Consider the following 17,249-nt stretch of genomic DNA (forward strand, 5'->3'; position numbering starts at 1 on the left):
CTTTAATTATGTAAAATTCATCGCTCTTTCTTTCCCTGGTAATGGCGCCAAAAACATGATGCCAATACCATGGTTCACAACTTCGCACAACTAACCAGCAAGTGCACTGGGTCGTCCAAGTAATACCTTACGTGAGTAAGGGTCGAATCCCACGGAGATTGTTGGTATGAAGCAAGCTATGGTCACCTTGTAAATCTCAGTCAGGGGGATATTAAAATAGTAATGGAGTTTTCGAAAATAATTAATAAAATAGGGATAGAAATACTTATGTAAATCATTGGTGAGAATTTCAGATAAGCGAATAGAGATGCTTTCGTTCCTCTGAACCTCTGCTTTCCTGCTATCTTCATCCAATCAGTCTTACTCCTTTCCATGGCTGGCTTTATGTGATACATCACCATTGTCAATGGCTACTTTCGGTCTTCTCTCGGGAAAATGATCCAAATGCCCTATCACTGCACGGCTAATCGTCTGGAGGCATCACCCTTGTCAATGGCTTTATCTTATCCTCTCAGTGAAAATGGTCAACGCACCCTATCACGGCACGGCTATTCATATGTCGGTTCTCGATCCTGCTGGAATAGGATTTACTATCCTTTTGCGTCTGTCACTATGCCCAGCAATCGCGAGTTTGAAGCTCGTCACAGTCATTAAATCATTGAATCCTACTCGGAATACCACAGACAAGGTTTAGACCTTCCGGATTCTCTTGAATGCCGCCATCATTCTAGCTTACACCACGAAGATTCCGATTAAGAGATCTAAGAGATACTCATTCAATCTAATGTAGAATTGAGGTGATTGTCAGGCACGCGTTCATAGGGAATGATGATGATTGTCACGTTCATCACATTCAGGTTGAAGTGCGAATGAATATCTTAGAAGCGAAATAAGATGAATTAAATAGAAAACAGTAGTACTTTGCTTTAATCTTTGAGGAACAGCAGAGCTCCACACCTTAATCTATGGAGTGTAGAAACTCTACCGTTGAAAATACATAAGTGAAAGGTCTAGGCATGGCCGAGAGGCCAGCCCCCAAAACGTGATCACAGGATCAAAATACAATCCAGGATCCAGGATGTCTAATACAATAGTAAAAGGTCCTATTTATAATAAACTAGTCAGTAGGGTTTACAGAAATAAGTAATTGATGCATAAATCCACTTCCAGGGCCCACTTGGTGTGTGCTTGGGCTGAGCTTGAGTGTTACACGTGTAGAGGTCATTCCTGGAGTTGAACGCCAGTTTTGGTGCCAGTTTGGGCGTTCAACTCTGGTTTTGGATCCTTTTCTGGCGCTGGACGCCAGAATTCGGCAGAGAACTGGCGTTGAACGCCAATTTGCGTCATCTATTCTTGACCAAAGTATGAACTATTATATATTGCTGGAAAGCCCTGGATGTCTACTTTCCAACGCAATTGGAAGTGTGCCATTTCGAGTTTTGTAGCTCCAGAAAATCCACTTTGAGTGTTGGGAGGTCAGAATCCAACAGCATCAGCAGTCCTTCTTCAACCTCTGAATCTGATTTCTGCTCAAGTCCCTCAATTTCAGCCAGAAAATACCTGAAATCACAGAAAAACACACAAACTCATAGTAAAGTCCAGAAATGTGAATTTAACATAAAAACTAATGAAAACATCCCTTAAAGTAACTATATTCTACTAAAAACATACTAAAAACAATGCCAAAACTCTGTCTGTTGCTGAGTGGATGATGGAAAAGGCTTGCTATTGCTAAACCTGTTTCTTCCACCATTATTAAAGCCTTATTGAGGCCTTTGATCCTTCCATGAGAGATTTGGATGATTTTTCCATGATGGATTATAGGTGTTTCCATATGGTTCACCCATGTAATTTACCTCTGCTATTGCATGGTTCTCAGGATCGTAAGCTTCTTCTTCAGAAGATGCCTCTTGAGTACTGTTGGATGCAGCTTGCATTCCATTCAGACTCTGAGAAATCATATTGACTTGCTGAGTCAGTATTTTGTTCTGAGCCAATATGGCATTCAGAGTATCAACTTCAAGAACTCCCTTCTTCATAGGCGTCCCATTACTCACAGGATTCCTCTCAGAAGTGTACATGAACTGGTTATTAGCAATCATGTCAATGAGTTCTTGAGCTTCTGCAGGCGTTTTCTTTAGGTGAATGGATCCACCTGCAGAAGTATCCAATGACATTTTAGATAACTCAGACAGACCATCATAGAATATATCCAGGATGGTCCATTCTAAAAGCATGTCAGAAGGACACTTTTTGGTCAACTGTTTGTATCTTTCCCAAGCTTCATAGAGGGATTCACCTTCTTTCTGTCTGAAGGTTTGAACATCCACTCTAAGCTTGCTCAGCTTTTAAGGAGGAAAGAACTTGGCTAAGAAAGCCGTGACCAGCTTATCCCAAGAGTTCAGGCTGTCTTTGGGTTGAGAGTCCAACCAAATTCTAGCTCTGTCTCTTACAGCAAATGGGAAAAGCATGAGCCTGTAGACTTCAGGATCTACTCCATTAGTCTTAACAGTATCACAGATCTGCAAGAATTCAGTTAAGAACTGAAAAGGATCTTCAGATGGAAGTCCATAAAACTTGCAGTTCTGCTGCATCAGAGAAACTAGCTGAGGTTTCAGCTCAAAATTGTTTGCTCCAATGGCAGGAATGGAGATGCTTCTTCCATGTAAATTGGAATTAGGTGCAGTAAAGTCACCAAGCATTCTCATTGCATTATTATTATTTTCAGCTGCCATCTTCTTTTCCTGTTTGATAATTTCTGATAGGTGCTTGCTGGTTTGTTGTAATTCAGCTTCTCTTAGTTTCCTCTTCAGAGTCCTTTCAGGTTCTGGATCTGCTTCAACAAGAATATTCTTGTCCTTGCTCCTGCTCATATGACAAAGAAGAGGGTACAGAAAAATAATAATAATAGAGATCCTCTTTTTTTTTGTGAGTGAGGGAGAGATGTTAGTAGATGAATAAACAAATAGAAGGAGATGAGAGAGAAGAGAATTTTCGAAAATTATTTTTGAAAAAAAGAGTTAGTGATTTTCGAAAATAGTTTTTGAAAAAGGTTAGTAATTTTCGAAAATTAAAATAAAAATTTAAAATAATTAGTTAATTAAAAAGAAATTTTGAAAAAAAGAGGGAAGATATTTTCGAAAATTAGAGAGAGAGAGTTAGTTAGGTGGTTTTGAAAAAGATAGGAAACAAAAAAAAAGTTAGTTAGTTAGTTGAAACAAATTTTGAAAAGATAAGAAGTTAGGAAGTTAGAAAAGATATTTTGAAATCAAATTTTTGAAAAGGGTAAGATAAGAAGATGTTTTTGAAAAGATATGACTGAAATTAGTTTTTGAAAAAGATTTGATTTTTAAAATCACAATTAATGACTTGATTCACAAGAAATCACAAGATATGATTCTAGAACTTAAAGTTTGAATCTTTCTTAACAAGCAAGTAACAAACTTGAAATTTTTGAATCAAAACATTAATTGTTATTGTTATTTTCTAAAATTTGATACAAAAATAAGAAAAAGATTTTTGAAAAATATTTTTAAAATTTTCGAAAATAACTAAGAAAAATGAAAAAGATTTGATTTTTGAAAAAAATTTTGAAAAAGATAAGATTTTTAAATTGAAAATTTGATTTGACTCATAAAAACAACTAGATTTTAAAATTTTTTGAAAAAGTCAAATCTAATTTTCGAAATTATGAGAGAAAAGAGGGAAAGATATTTTTTTTTATTTTTGAATTTTTATGATGAGAGAGAAAAACAAGAAAATGATGCAATGCATGAGAATTTTAGATAAAAACATGTAATGCATGCAAGAATGCTATGAATGTCAAGATGAACACCAAGAACACTATGAATGTTAAGATGAACACCAAGAACATGCAAGACACCAAACTTAGAATTCTTTAATGCTTAGACACTAAGAATTCAAGAATGCATATGAAAAACAAGAAAAGACACAAAACATGCAAATGCAAAGATCAAACAAGAAGACTTACCAAGAACAACTTGAAGATCATGAAGAACACTATGAATGCATGAATTTTTTTCGAAAAATGCAAGATGCACATGCAATTGATACCAAACTTATAACATGACACATGACTCAAACAAGAAACACAAAAAATATATTTTTTTGATTTTTATGATTTTCTAATTTTTATTTTTTTGGATTTTTATTTTATATTTTTCGAAAATTATTTAGAAAAAGAAAAATAAGGATTCCAAAATTTTTAATATGAATTCCAGGAATCTTGCCATGTTAGTCTAAAGCTCCAATCAAAGGGTCAGGCATGGCTTAATAGCCAGCAAAGCTTTAGTCAAAATATGAGTGTAATTCATTCAATTTTAAGCCAAAACTTCAGTCCAAAAGAATTCAGACATGGCTTTACAGCCAGCCAGGCTTCAACATGCTTCATGAAACACTAGAATTCATTCTTAAAAATTCTGAAGGAAAATAGATTTTTGAAAACATTTTTTTTTTCGAAAACAAAGGAGAAATTTTTGAAGGATTTTTGAAAAATTTTTGAAAATAAAAATAAAAAGAAAATTACCTAATCTGAGCAACAAGATGAACCATCAGTTGTCCAAACTCAAACAATCCCCGGCAATGGTGCCAAAAACTTGGTGCGCAGAAATTGTGATTACACTTTAATTATGTAAAATTCATCGCTCTTTCTTTCCCTGGTAATGGCGCCAAAAACATGATGCCAATACCATGGTTCACAACTTCGCACAACTAACCAGCAAGTGCACTGGGTCGTCCAAGTAATACCTTACGTGAGTAAGGGTCGAATCCCACGGAGATTGTTGGTATGAAGCAAGCTATGGTCACCTTGTAAATCTCAGTCAGGCGGATATTAAAATAGTAATGGAGTTTTCGAAAATAATTAATAAAATAGGGATAGAAATACTTATGTAAATCATTGGTGAGAATTTCAGATAAGCGAATAGAGATGCTTTCGTTCCTCTGAACCTCTGCTTTCCTGCTATCTTCATCCAATCAGTCTTACTCCTTTCCATGGCTGGCTTTATGTGATACATCACCATTGTCAATGGCTACTTTCAGTCTTCTCTCGGAAAAATGATCCAAATTCCCTGTCACGGCACGACTAATCGTCTGGAGGCATCACCCTTGTCAATGGCTTCATCTTATCCTCTCAGTGAAAATGGTCAACGCACCCTGTCACGACACGGCTATTCATCTGTCGGTTCTCGATCCTGCTGGAATAGGATTTACTATCCTTTTGCGTCTGTCACTACGCCCAGCAATCGCGAGTTTGAAGCTCGTCACAGTCATTCAATCATTGAATCCTACTCGGAATACCACATACAAGGTTTAGACCTTCCGGATTCTCTTGAATGCCGCCATCATTCTAGCTTACACCACGAAGATTCCAATTGAGAGATCTAAGAGATACTCATTCAATCTAATGTAGAACGGAGGTGGTTGTCAGGCACGCGTTCATAGGGAATGATGATGATTGTCACCTTCATCACATTCAGGTTGAAGTGCGAATGAATATCTTAGAAGCGAAATAAGATGAATTAAATAGAAAACAGTAGTACTTTGCATTAATCTTTGAGGAACTGCAGAGCTCCACACCTTAATCTATGGAGTGTAGAAACTCTACCGTTGAAAATACATAAGTGAAAGGTCCAGGCATGGCCGAGAGGCCAGCCCCCAAAACGTGATCACAGGATCAAAATACAATCCAGGATCCAAGATGTCTAATACAATAGTAAAAGGTCCTATTTATAATAAACTAGTCACTAGGGTTTACAGAAATAAGTAATTGATGCATAAATCCACTTCCGGGGCCCACTTGGTGTGTGCTTGGGCTGAGCTTGAGTGTTACACGTGTAGAGGTCATTCTTGGAGTTGAACGCCAGTTTTAATGCCAGTTTGGGCGTTCAACTCTGGTTTTGGATCCTTTTCTGGCGCTGGACGCCAGAATTGGGCGGAGAACTGGCGTTGAACGCCAGTTTGCGTCCTCTATTCTTGACCAAAGTATGGACTATTATATATTGCTGGAAATCCCTGGATGTCTACTTTCCAACGCAATTGGAAGTGCGCCATTTCAAGTTCTGTAGCTCTAGAAAATCCACTTTGAGTGCAGGGAGGTCAGAATCCAACAGCATCAGCAGTCCTTCTTCAACCTCTGAATCTGATTTCTGCTCAAGTCCCTAAATTTCAGCCAGAAAATACCTGAAATCACAGAAAAATACACAAACTCATAGTAAAGTCCAGAAATGTGAATTTAACATAAAAACTAATGAAAACATCCCTAAAAGTAACTAGATTCTACTAAAAACATACTAAAAACAATGCCAAAAAATGTATAAATTATCTGCTCATCAGTTGTGTCCTTTTGTTTGGGCCTACTTGGGCCTCTATGGTGATTTGGCCGACCTCTTTATGAAGAGGTCGGTAACGAGCCAACCTTTACAAGAGGTTGGTCGCTTTGACGTCATCCAGCCAGGATAGAACAACTCAGACCAGGGTATGAACAGTCCCCAAAATATTTTGGACCAGACAGTTTAGTACCTAACTAAAATTAGTTACTGGGTTAGTCCATTACAATTAACTCTGTCAGTCACTTAGGTCCTTTACTCCGTCAACTCTAATGGAGGACCAAATAGTCCGTAGCAACTCTAACGGAAAAAAAATGGTCCCTGGCCCCCTCTGTTCAGAAACGACATTGTTTTCCCCCAATTTCCATCATATCTCGTATAACCCTAACAGTGTAACACTGCAACTTCAAACTACACAATGCACACTCTGCATCTTCAATGTTCACAAGAAGAAAATTTCTCAACTTGTTCTCAACCAATTCATACTTAGGAAACTAATGACTATGCTTCTCAAGTACTTGTCGTCTTCGATGGATCCCATGAATCTAGATAGAAAATCTGATTTGTTAAGACCCGTCGCCATCTCCCTCCTCCTCTGTCCTATCATCTCCATGGCCACATAGTCCATCACTCTGATCACTTCTTTCAGCTTCTTAGCTTCTCTGAACCAATGTTCAGTAATCGCTTCAATTTTGATATGATCGACGACGGCGACATTGCACGCTGTATTGATAGCTTAGATGCAAGGTCAAAGTTGTCTGCCAGTTTGGACTCTGAGAGAAAAGAAATGAAGCACTCGGGATCTATTCTAAATGAGAATTTGCGTATGATGTAGAAGGAGGATCTTCTCATGTTGACTTAATGTCCAACAATCTATATTGAAAGCCGGAGAGTGGAGAAAGGCATGTCCTTGGGGTTGTTGTGGAACTTGGTTTTGAGGATGTGGTGGACGTTGTCAGGATTGGAGGTGATGTTGTTATCAAGGACATGGAGGTGGATGCTTCTGGTGGGTAAAGTGCGGAGGAGGTGGGTGTACCATGACATGTTGAGGTAGGTGAACACGCATGGTAGTTACACCTTGGCCTGATCTTAGAGCTGAAGAGGAGGAAGGAGAAGATGGAGAAGAAGACTGTGTAGTTGAAGAAGGAGAGAATGAATGTTAGGATTATGCAAGATACGATGGAAATTGAGGAAGAACGGCGTCGTTTTTGAACAAAGGGGGCAAGGACCATTTTGTCCCCTGTTAGAGTTGACGGAACAAAGGACCCGAATGATTGACAGAGTTAATTGTTCGGGATCAATCGAATAATTAATTTTAGTTGGGTACTAAAGTGACTGGTCCAAAATTCTTTGGGGACCAAAATTGATAAATACTCCACTTTTTTTCTTTGTATTTTTAGACATAAAAAAATTGTAATTGTTATTTTATTAAGAGTAAAATGGTCTAAAATTTAACATTTTCTATTGAAAGGACTATTTTAAAATGTTTTTAATGTTAAGGACAAATTTAAAAAACCAAAAATGTTTAGGATGATTTTCAATTTTTACAAACAATTTTTAAGATTAAAATAGTACTTAACCTAATTGCTAGTAATACCTCGACCATCGATATAGCCAATTGTACAACTTTTGTTTCTTGTAGCGAAAGAAACATAACAAATCTTTAAACTAACGAGTATTTGTTTTTTTTTTATATCATAATTTTAACGGACATTAAAAACAATTAACTAATCATTATCATCATTATTATTGTTATGTATAACAAATTTAATTGTGTCAATTGACTCTAAGGCCTTCCGGCTTATCCTAAGCCCTTCAATAAAATTTTAGCCTACAACCCCATGAATTACAAAAAACACATTTTATAAGGCCCTGGCCCTAATTTAGCCACCCCCCCCCAAAAAAATTACAACAGGGCTAGCCCTACAAGGCCTAAATCCCTAAAAATAAAACATATTTTCATCCTTGAAACCGTGACTAATTACCGGAATTCACTCACCATACAAAAATAATGAATTCGTTCTTTTGGCAAGCGCACTAAAATTGTCGTCAAGTAATAACCCACAGTGGAGTGGGATCGTATCCACAGAGATTGGTAGATTTGAGCAATTTTAATCAATGGGTGAATTAGTCAAGCTGAGCAATATAGAGTGTGATTGCAGAATTGTAAATAAGCAGGAATGTAAATGACGCAAAAGAAAAGAGAAACAGGAAGGTGCAGAAAAGGAAATGGCAAGAACGTAAAGTGCAGAAACATAAATCACTTAATTGTAAATGAGAATGGGAATTAACAGAATGTAAAGAAAGCTATAAAGAATATGGAAGATAAGAATAGGGGAAATTTATTGAGATCAGGAGATGTTGTTCTCTTTGGATTAAATCCAGCTCATCTCATTTTCAATCATGAAACTCATTGACCTCTTGGCAATCACGATTGATTGAGCCCCAATCCCTTGGTGACTCAATCTCTCAAATCTTGATAATCAGCCAATTCCTTGGTCTAATTGCTCATGAAGAGAGATATGCTTGGTACCTGATTATACCACACATCCTCATAGATCTAAATAGTGGGTGGATTATATGTCACCATATCCAATCACCAAAACCCATATCTACTCAAGTGTGAGAAGGGATTTCAAGAAAGGTTTCATGTTTCCTTTTCCAAGGTTCCCATGAAACCCATTTTGTATTCAACCTCTTTCCCAAGATGGTTGAACACTAACATTAAAACGAAATTTCTTTTAGTAAATCATAGAGGAGATGAAGAGAAGAAAAAATTCACTCTCATTAATCCTTCAAGTACAACAGAGCTTCCTCTCTCAATGAGAGGGAATTTAGCTACTTATAGCTTAAGAGAAAAGTACAAGAGATGGAAGAGATGATGTGAAAAGTAAATCTAACTATACTTCAACAAAGCTACCACTCAACAACCCCTTCTCAGTACTTTCAAGGGTTATTTATACTACTCCTAGCACTAAAATTAAGAAAATAAAAAAGAGAAAAGAAAATTACAACTAGAGGGAAAGGGAAATTCCAAAAATGTGACTCTCCAGGCTTGGCGTGTGACTAGCGCTTGAGTGGCGTGCCACACCCAGCCACTGGTTTTAGCTTGGCGCGCCACGCTCAGCTCCCCAAATGGCACGCTCCATGTACTCAACTCCCTGGCGTTCCACACTTTCGAGCTCAAGTGGCACGCCCAGGGTCTTTTTAAACCTTGGTTAGCCTGGCGTGCCACGCCTTCGAGCCCAAGTGGCACGCTCAGGCCTTTTCCTTCTTCTTCTCCTCTCTGGAAAGTTGAACTAGTGTGCCACGCCCAGGTTCTGGCGTGCAACGCCCATTATGTGTGCTTGGTTCCTTTGTTGGCGTGTCATGCCCAGAACTCAAGTGGCACGCCCATGGCTTCCTAGTCTTGGCGTGCCATGCCTTAAAGCTCAAGTGGCACGCCCAAGTCTTCTTCTTGTTGATTGAGGCTTAAGTGGCACGCCCAAGTGGGAAATAGTACCTGGCGTGCGATGCCTTCGACACCAAGTGGCACGCCCATATGCTTGGCCCACTACCTCCTTCTCTGGAAAGTTGTACTGACGTGCCACGCCCTGGTGCTCAAGTGGCACACCCATATTGGTGTGTCCCTTCAAGCTTGGCGTGCCACGCCTGGGTCCTCAAGTGGCACGCCCAAGTGTTGGATCAGAGTTGATGTGCCACGCCTTCGGCATCAAGTGGCACGCCCAAGTATTTGGGTCTTCAATCTCTCTTCTGGAAACTTGAACTGCCGTCCCATTGAAGACTGGAAATTGGATTCTCACACAAAAACTCACCGGCAAGTGTACCGGGTCACATCAAGTAGTAAAACTCACTTAGAGTGAGGTCGATCTCTCAGGGATTGATAGATCAAGCAACTTTAGTGGGTGATTAGTCTAGTCAAGCTAACATTGGTGAATTGGATGAAATTAAACTGACGGAGAGGAAATTACAGTGAATTTAAAGTGCAGAAAGTAAATGAGCAGAATCTTAAAGAGCAAGAAAGTAAAATAGTTGAAACTTAAATTGCAAGAAAAGTAAATGACTGAAACTTAAAGTACAAGAAACTTAAATTGTTGAATCTAAATTGCTGGGAATCTTAAATTGCTTGAAGAATAAAAGGGATTTGGGTACTGGGAATTAAAGAAACAGTAAATCAGAACTCAAGACAAGAAATTTGAATTGCAAGAAAATTAAATTCAGATCACAGCAAGCTCAAATGTGAATTAGCAAGGAGGTAGAGAATTTAAATTGCATAGAAAGCAGACTCAGCTCAAGCAGAATGTAAAAGTGCAGAAAAGGGATTGCAGAAGAGAGAATTGTAGACATTGAAAGTGTATAAGCGAAATTGCATTGGAAAGAAAATGAAGCGGAGAAGAAAAGAGAACCCAGATCTGATTTCCAATTCTCTAATTCAAACAGGAAAATTAAAAGAAAGTTCTCTATTCTACTTGCTCCCTATTGGAGCCAGCCTCCTTTGAAAATGAAAACAGATGCCTAAATATAGGCTTCACAAAATAAAAAATGAAAATGAAATTGAAATTGAAAACAAATTACAATTAAATGAAATTCCTAATCTAGCTTGTTCTTGTGCCTTTGAGTGATGTCAATTGGGCTTTGCTTGCTTTGGATTTGAAGAAGAGTAGGTCAGGATTGCTTTGGTTTAATTGGTTTGGAGGCATGGGTCAAGTTTGCTTGGTTCAAGTTGGTTTGGAGTGTGGAAACCTTCCAGGGGAGCGCTCGGTCATGTAAGGCAACGTAGCACTCCTTACCTTGTCTCACGCTCGTGCCCTTCGATCCAAGCCTTGTTCATAGCGCTACGTTAAGTAATGCAACGCAGCGCTCCTTGCCTTTGAGTGAAGCTTCCTGTTCGAACCCTGGCTCTCCCATTTTGAGTGTCGCGCTTCAGTTTTATCTTTGGGGAGGCCCAAAAATGTTAACAAAGTTAACGTAGTGCTCAATTTTCAAACGCTGCCTTTTCATGGCTAGCTCTTTGGTGAGCGCTCCGTTTGAATTCTTAGCACTGCCTTTTGCCTTCCCATGGTTAATGAACTTTGCTTTGATGCTTGGCTTCTTGAAACTCACGAAAAAAAGGCAAGGGAAGTGAGCGCTACGTTCAAACAAATGAACACTACTTTCTTGGCCTTATGAACGCTCCTTTGTTTCTTTGATGAATGGGTTAATGCATGCTTTCATTAATGCCTTTGGCAATTGATATAATAATATTACATGCATGTATTTATTGGCTTAGTAATGCCGTAGCATTCAATCATTCTTGGCATTAATGATTTAAATGCTTCATGCATGTTTTCCTTAGTTTTATTAGCATTAGTAATTAAAAATTTCATTCATGCATGCTTTATATTACTTAGTAATGCCGTTGCCACTTCATGCATGCTTTCATTATTAATTCATGCATTCATAAGGCATTAATGCATGATAATAAGGCCAAGGCTTCATGGTCATGGGCCACGCTTTTGAAAGCGTGGCCTAAAGTTCCAAAGCGTGCTCAAACTTCAAAGTGTGCCCCAAAATTCTTCTTGTCTTTTTTTTAGTTAATTTTGTGCTATTTTGCTTCTTTTTCCACTTATTTCCTACAAGATTTATAAAATCAAAAGATCAAGGAAATATACCATTTAAGCACAAAAGAATGTAATATTTAAGCACTAATCATCAATTTCTTGTATGAAAAAAGCAAAGAGAAACATGACATGATGACATGTCATCAGCCATGCCTTGATCCTCAAGTGGCACGCCCACCTTACGGTGGCTCCTTTAGCTTGGCGTGCCACGCCTAGGTCTTCAAGTGGCACGCCCAAGTGATGGGTTAGAGTTGACGTGCCACGCCTTCGATACCAAGTGGCACGCCCAAGTGGTTGTTCCTTCTGGATTGATGAACTGGTGTGCCACGCCCAATGGTTCAAGTGGCACGCCCATAGTGTGTGGTGGACTTGGCATGCCATGCCCCTTTTGTGGCCTTCAACATTGCTCTCTGGAAAACTATACTGGCGTGCCACGCCCTACTCCTGGCGTGCCACGCCCATGTAAAAACTTTGAGGATCCTTGATGCGCGGAAACTTGTCTCTCAATAAATTTCTTTTGGCAAGTATACCGAATTGTCGTCAAGTAAAAACTCACAGTAGAGTGAGGTCGAATCCCACAGGGATTGATTGGTCAAGCAACTTTAATTGGAAGAACGTTCTAGTTGAGCTAAGCAGAAAGTGAGTTGAGAATTGCAGGAAATTAAATGGCGGGAAAGTAAATAGCAGAAAATAAATGATGAGAAGTAAATTGCAGAATCTTAAATGGGGAAGGGAAGTTTAGCATGAAAGTAAATGGCATAAAGTAAAGAGAATGGGTAGGATCAGAAATGGGGAATTCATTGGGCTTAGGAGATGTTGCATTCTCCGGATTAAGTTCATTTTCATCTCTTCCTCAATCAATGCATTCATTGATCTCCTTGGCAATCTTAAGTGATTCAATTCCAATTCCTTGGTAATTCAATCTCTCAAATCAGATCAATAGCCAATTCCTTGGTCTAATTGCTCATGAGAAGAGATGAAGTGTGGTCACTGATTATACCACATGCATTCCAAATCAAAGTATTGGGAGAATTATATGTCACCATATCCGCCCAAACCCCAATTTGGTCCAACATGAGAAAGCATTTCTAGCATGATCTCTTCATTCCTTTTCCAAGGTTCAGAAGAGATCCAAGTATGAATAGCTTCTTTTCCAAGATAACTACTCAATTGGATGAAGATTGAAAGCTTTCTAGTAAAATTAAGAGAAAAGAAAAAAGAAGAATAATGAAAACTATTATTGATCCATCAAATTACAACAGAGCTCCCTAACCCAATGAAAGGGATTTTTTTTGTTCATAGCTCTGGGAATGGAAAGCAAAGATGGAGAGTACATTCTGAAAGTTAAACTAGAAGTGCAGAGAAAGTAAAATACAGAGAGTGTAATTCTAATAATGCCCAAAAGCTCCTCTTTTATAGTTCAAAGCTACTCCTATATATACTACTCTTCTGATCTTCTAGTTGATTTTTCAAGTCTTGGATGTAGGTCTTTGGATCTTGAGTTGAAGCAGTTATCTTCTTCAGTGGGCTCAGCTTTACTTGCAGAGAAAGTGTGAAGTAGGCAGGGACTTTAGCTTAGGGCGTTAGTGGTGTTAACGTTAAGTGAAAATGTGGGGTTGAGAACGTTAGTGACAATCACCTTTTTCACTAACGTTCCTAACCCAAAGTGATCCACGTTAACTTCAACGTTAGTGGCACTAACGTGACCACTAACGTTGACCCTTGGCCCTTTGCAAACGTTACTGGGGTTTACCTTTTTCAATAACGTTGAGAGTACCCCTTTCTCCCTACGTTAGAGTTCACGTTAGAATAGGTGGCCTTTAACGTAGGCTTGCCAAATCTTCGAGAGCGTTAGTGACACTTACCTTTGTCACTAACGCTTCAGAACGCCCCTACTTCCCACGTTAGATTTCATGTTAACTAAGTTAACGTGACTTCTGACGTGGTATAGATAGCCATCTCCAATGTTAGTGACAAAGGTGAGTGTCACTAACGTTGGCTCATCATCCCTCTTCTCCACGTTAGCTTCCACGTTAATGTAATTAACGGGGCAACTAACGTGGCTCATAGTGGCTCAATCCAACGTTAGTGACAAAGGTGAGTGTCACTAACGTTGGTGATTCTTGCTCCCTCTACGTTAGAGTCCACGTTAACTAGGTTAACGTGGCTTTTAACGTAGCCAATATGGGCTTAGTCCAACGTTAGTGACAAAGGTGAGTGTCACTAACGTTGGCATCATCTTCTTCTTCCACGTTAGAGCTCACGTTAACTAAGTTAACGTGGCTCTTAACGTGGCCAATTGCCCCTTTTGGAACGTTAGTGGCACTTACTTTTACCACTAACGTTGGAGTTCTACTTCTCTTCCACGTTAGCTTCCACGTTAACATAGTTAACGTGGCAACTAACGTGGGCTATGATGGCTCACGAAGGCGTTTTTGGCAATCACTTTTCTCATTAACGTTGCAAGCTAGCCTTCATTCCACGTTAGTGGTCACGTTAGCTAGAGTAACGTGGCTGCTAATGTGGTTCTTCCTTGCATCCTTTATCCTGAAATCATGCAATAAAGTGCATCAAAGCTCTGATCCAAGTTATGAGACATGCATCATTCAATTTGTCCTTTAGTTCATGCATAATTCTCATGAAATCATGTAAAATTCACAATGTTTGCTTGAATCAAGATGTAAGTGATTATTTACCCAAAACTTGCTTATTTCCTAAGAAAATGCATGAAACTACCTTAAAACCATAAAAAAAAGGTCAGTGAAACTGGCCAAAATGCCCTGGCATCACAACACCAAACTTAAAGCTTGCTTGTCCCTAAGCAAGTACTGGAACAAGAGCATGATGAATGAAATGACAAGAGGAATGAATCATTATTGTGGAAGTCATGTTCTTGGTTTTATGGGGTTTCATGCATAGCAACTTAGGTTCATTCCTTTACTGGCTTTCAGACCTTTATCATGCCTTGGAATACTCACTTGATTGCACCCTTTGAGACCTTTATTTCTTGATCCCTTTGTCTTTCCAAGGTTTATTTCTTCCTTAGGCTAAGTGTTCTGTGAGGGGGCGACTCTTTAAGATAAGCTTTTAGACAACACTCCCGAACCAGTTGGTTCAAGGTGCTAAGTGTTGAAACACCCCTAAGGACTTACTCCCTCAAGTCTCTCTCCCCCATACATGCACACCACAGGCACATGGTTTGTTATTTTCTTTCCTTGAGGTCTTGGTGTCCAGCACCTCTTTAGGTTACTAAATGTTCTGTAGCAATGTTGCTCTTGATAGTGGATTTTCAGTTGATAATCCCGGGTTAGTTAACCCAAGTTACCAAGTGATGAAGCACTCCTAAGAACTTATTCATCCAAGCAGATCCTTGGTACAAGAGCACCACAGACACATCCCTCAATATTCAAGCCCTTGGTGCCTAGCCTTATTCTTTATTAACTTTTCTTTCTTTTTCAACCCTTATTGTTTTTTTCTTTTTTTCTTATTAGGATCTTATTATTTAGCAAGTCTCATGGGGTGTGTTTCAAGCATATGATTCAAGACAGATAGTTGCCTTCCCACCTTGTTGGTGAACCAACTTAGCTAAGTGATTACTACACCACAAATTTAAGGACCTACTCCACAACTTAAACATCACTCTGGTCTTTCATAACATCTCTTTTTATTGGACTTAAAAGGACAAGCATACAATAAGCAAGATGAAAATGAAAACAGGCAACTTGACTAGCAAGCATAGACCTAGGCAAAAGCAAATTTAAAGACAGAATTGAAAATTCCTAAGCTACTATGGAAGCATGTTCTATTTCATACATGATTTTCCTTATTTAAAAGACTTGAAAAAGAAAGTTGCAACAATGAGGGAACTCCACCACCTTTTACTCATGGGGTTGTTCGTGCTCTCTTTCTTGTTTGTCCTCTTTGTGTCCACTTGTGCTTCCTTGCATACGTGCCAGTCTAGCTTTTTTCCAATCTTCAAGTGCCTTCCTTACTGATTCATGACTCTTTTCTACCCTCTCTCTTTCTTCTCATGCTAATTCATCCTTCACTTCTTCATAGCCTATGATTCTCGGATGTAGTATAGGCAGTTGTCCGACTAAGTATCCGAGCCTGGCCTGAGTGTTCACCTGGTGTCCAGTCTTGCTCATGTAAACTCCTTCTGAAAACGCCCTGTGTTCGTCGAAGAGTTCTGCCTGTTCTAATTGTTTCTGATGCATTTCATGTATGTGTGCACCTTGATGTGCTTGGATGTTGATTAGCTTTTGGATGGCTTCTTATTGTTGATCCTGCCTTTGTTCCAACATGTGGAAGGATTCTCCCCATTGTTTTCCTTGCTCTAGTTGCTGCTCCATCAATTGTCTTTGCCACTCCTCTTGTTGATTCATCCATCTAGATAGTGACTCTTCTTGAAGGTTTATCAACTGTAGGTGAAGCTCTTTCTGTGCCCCTTGATTTTCCAAGTATTGTCTAGATAAGCCATCAATGGCTTTCTGTAGTTGGTGCATGTCCAAAGGGGCTTGCTCCTCTAGGTTCTGTCCTTCTACCACTTGGTGCACTGGCCTCTTTCTTATCCTTCGTTGGGGTACGGGAGATGCAACAGCATGCATACGCCGGACAGTAATTGGGATACAAACTTTTATCCATTCGAAGTTTTCATCTTCGAACACCACCCCTGCCTTGTCACACAGGCAGAAAATGGTGCTGGGATAGCCTAACCTTCCCCCAGAATCACTTTTCTCAGCCATCTTCCTAGTGCCTTGGGCTATGAGTTCATACACCTTGATCTCTCCCCCTTTAAGTATACATTGCACCATTGTTGCTCTCTTAAGATTCACCTCTGAATTGTTTCCGGCAGGGAGGATGGATCTCCTTACAATTTTGAACCACCCCTTTGCTTCAGGGGTGAGATCACCTCTTTTTATGAATTTGGGCTTCCCATTGGGATCTCTCACCCAATCCGCTCCTTGTATGCAGAAATCTTTCACAATTTGGTCATAATTAGGACTACCATCTATTCGGGATTGATAGCTTTCTTCCTCAAATGGTATGGTTCGTAGCTTCAACACCCTCATGATGTTCATGGGACTAAAATCCATAGTTACTCCTCTCACAAAGCTTATAAAAGATTCCTCTTTCCTATCATACCTCACTGTGTTTGCGTAAAACTCTCTTACGAGCGTTGCATTTATCCTTGCGGTGACTGGATCGGTGAGGAGCTCCCATCTTCTCTTTTCTACCTTCTCTGTGATTTCGGGGCACTCAGTTTTCTTGACTTGAAAACCTAGCTCATATATGATCTCCT

The 17,249-nt window shown here is 39.2% G+C and overlaps 1 non-coding gene across 1 annotated transcript; it reads left to right on the forward strand.

Annotated features, from left to right (window-relative positions):
- Positions 1 to 2,231: 2,231 nt before the first annotated feature.
- LOC148548014 (small nucleolar RNA R71) lies at positions 2,232 to 2,339 on the forward strand. The gene has a single exon (XR_015897863.1). It is a non-coding gene; the product is annotated as a small nucleolar RNA R71 (small nucleolar RNA).
- The last annotated feature ends 14,910 nt before the right edge of the window (positions 2,340 to 17,249 follow it).

This window comes from Arachis ipaensis, chromosome B8 (assembly GCF_059453495.1).
Source record: "Arachis ipaensis isolate K30076 ecotype BB chromosome B8, ASM5945349v1, whole genome shotgun sequence".
NCBI classification, from domain to species: Eukaryota; Viridiplantae; Streptophyta; class Magnoliopsida; order Fabales; family Fabaceae; genus Arachis; species Arachis ipaensis.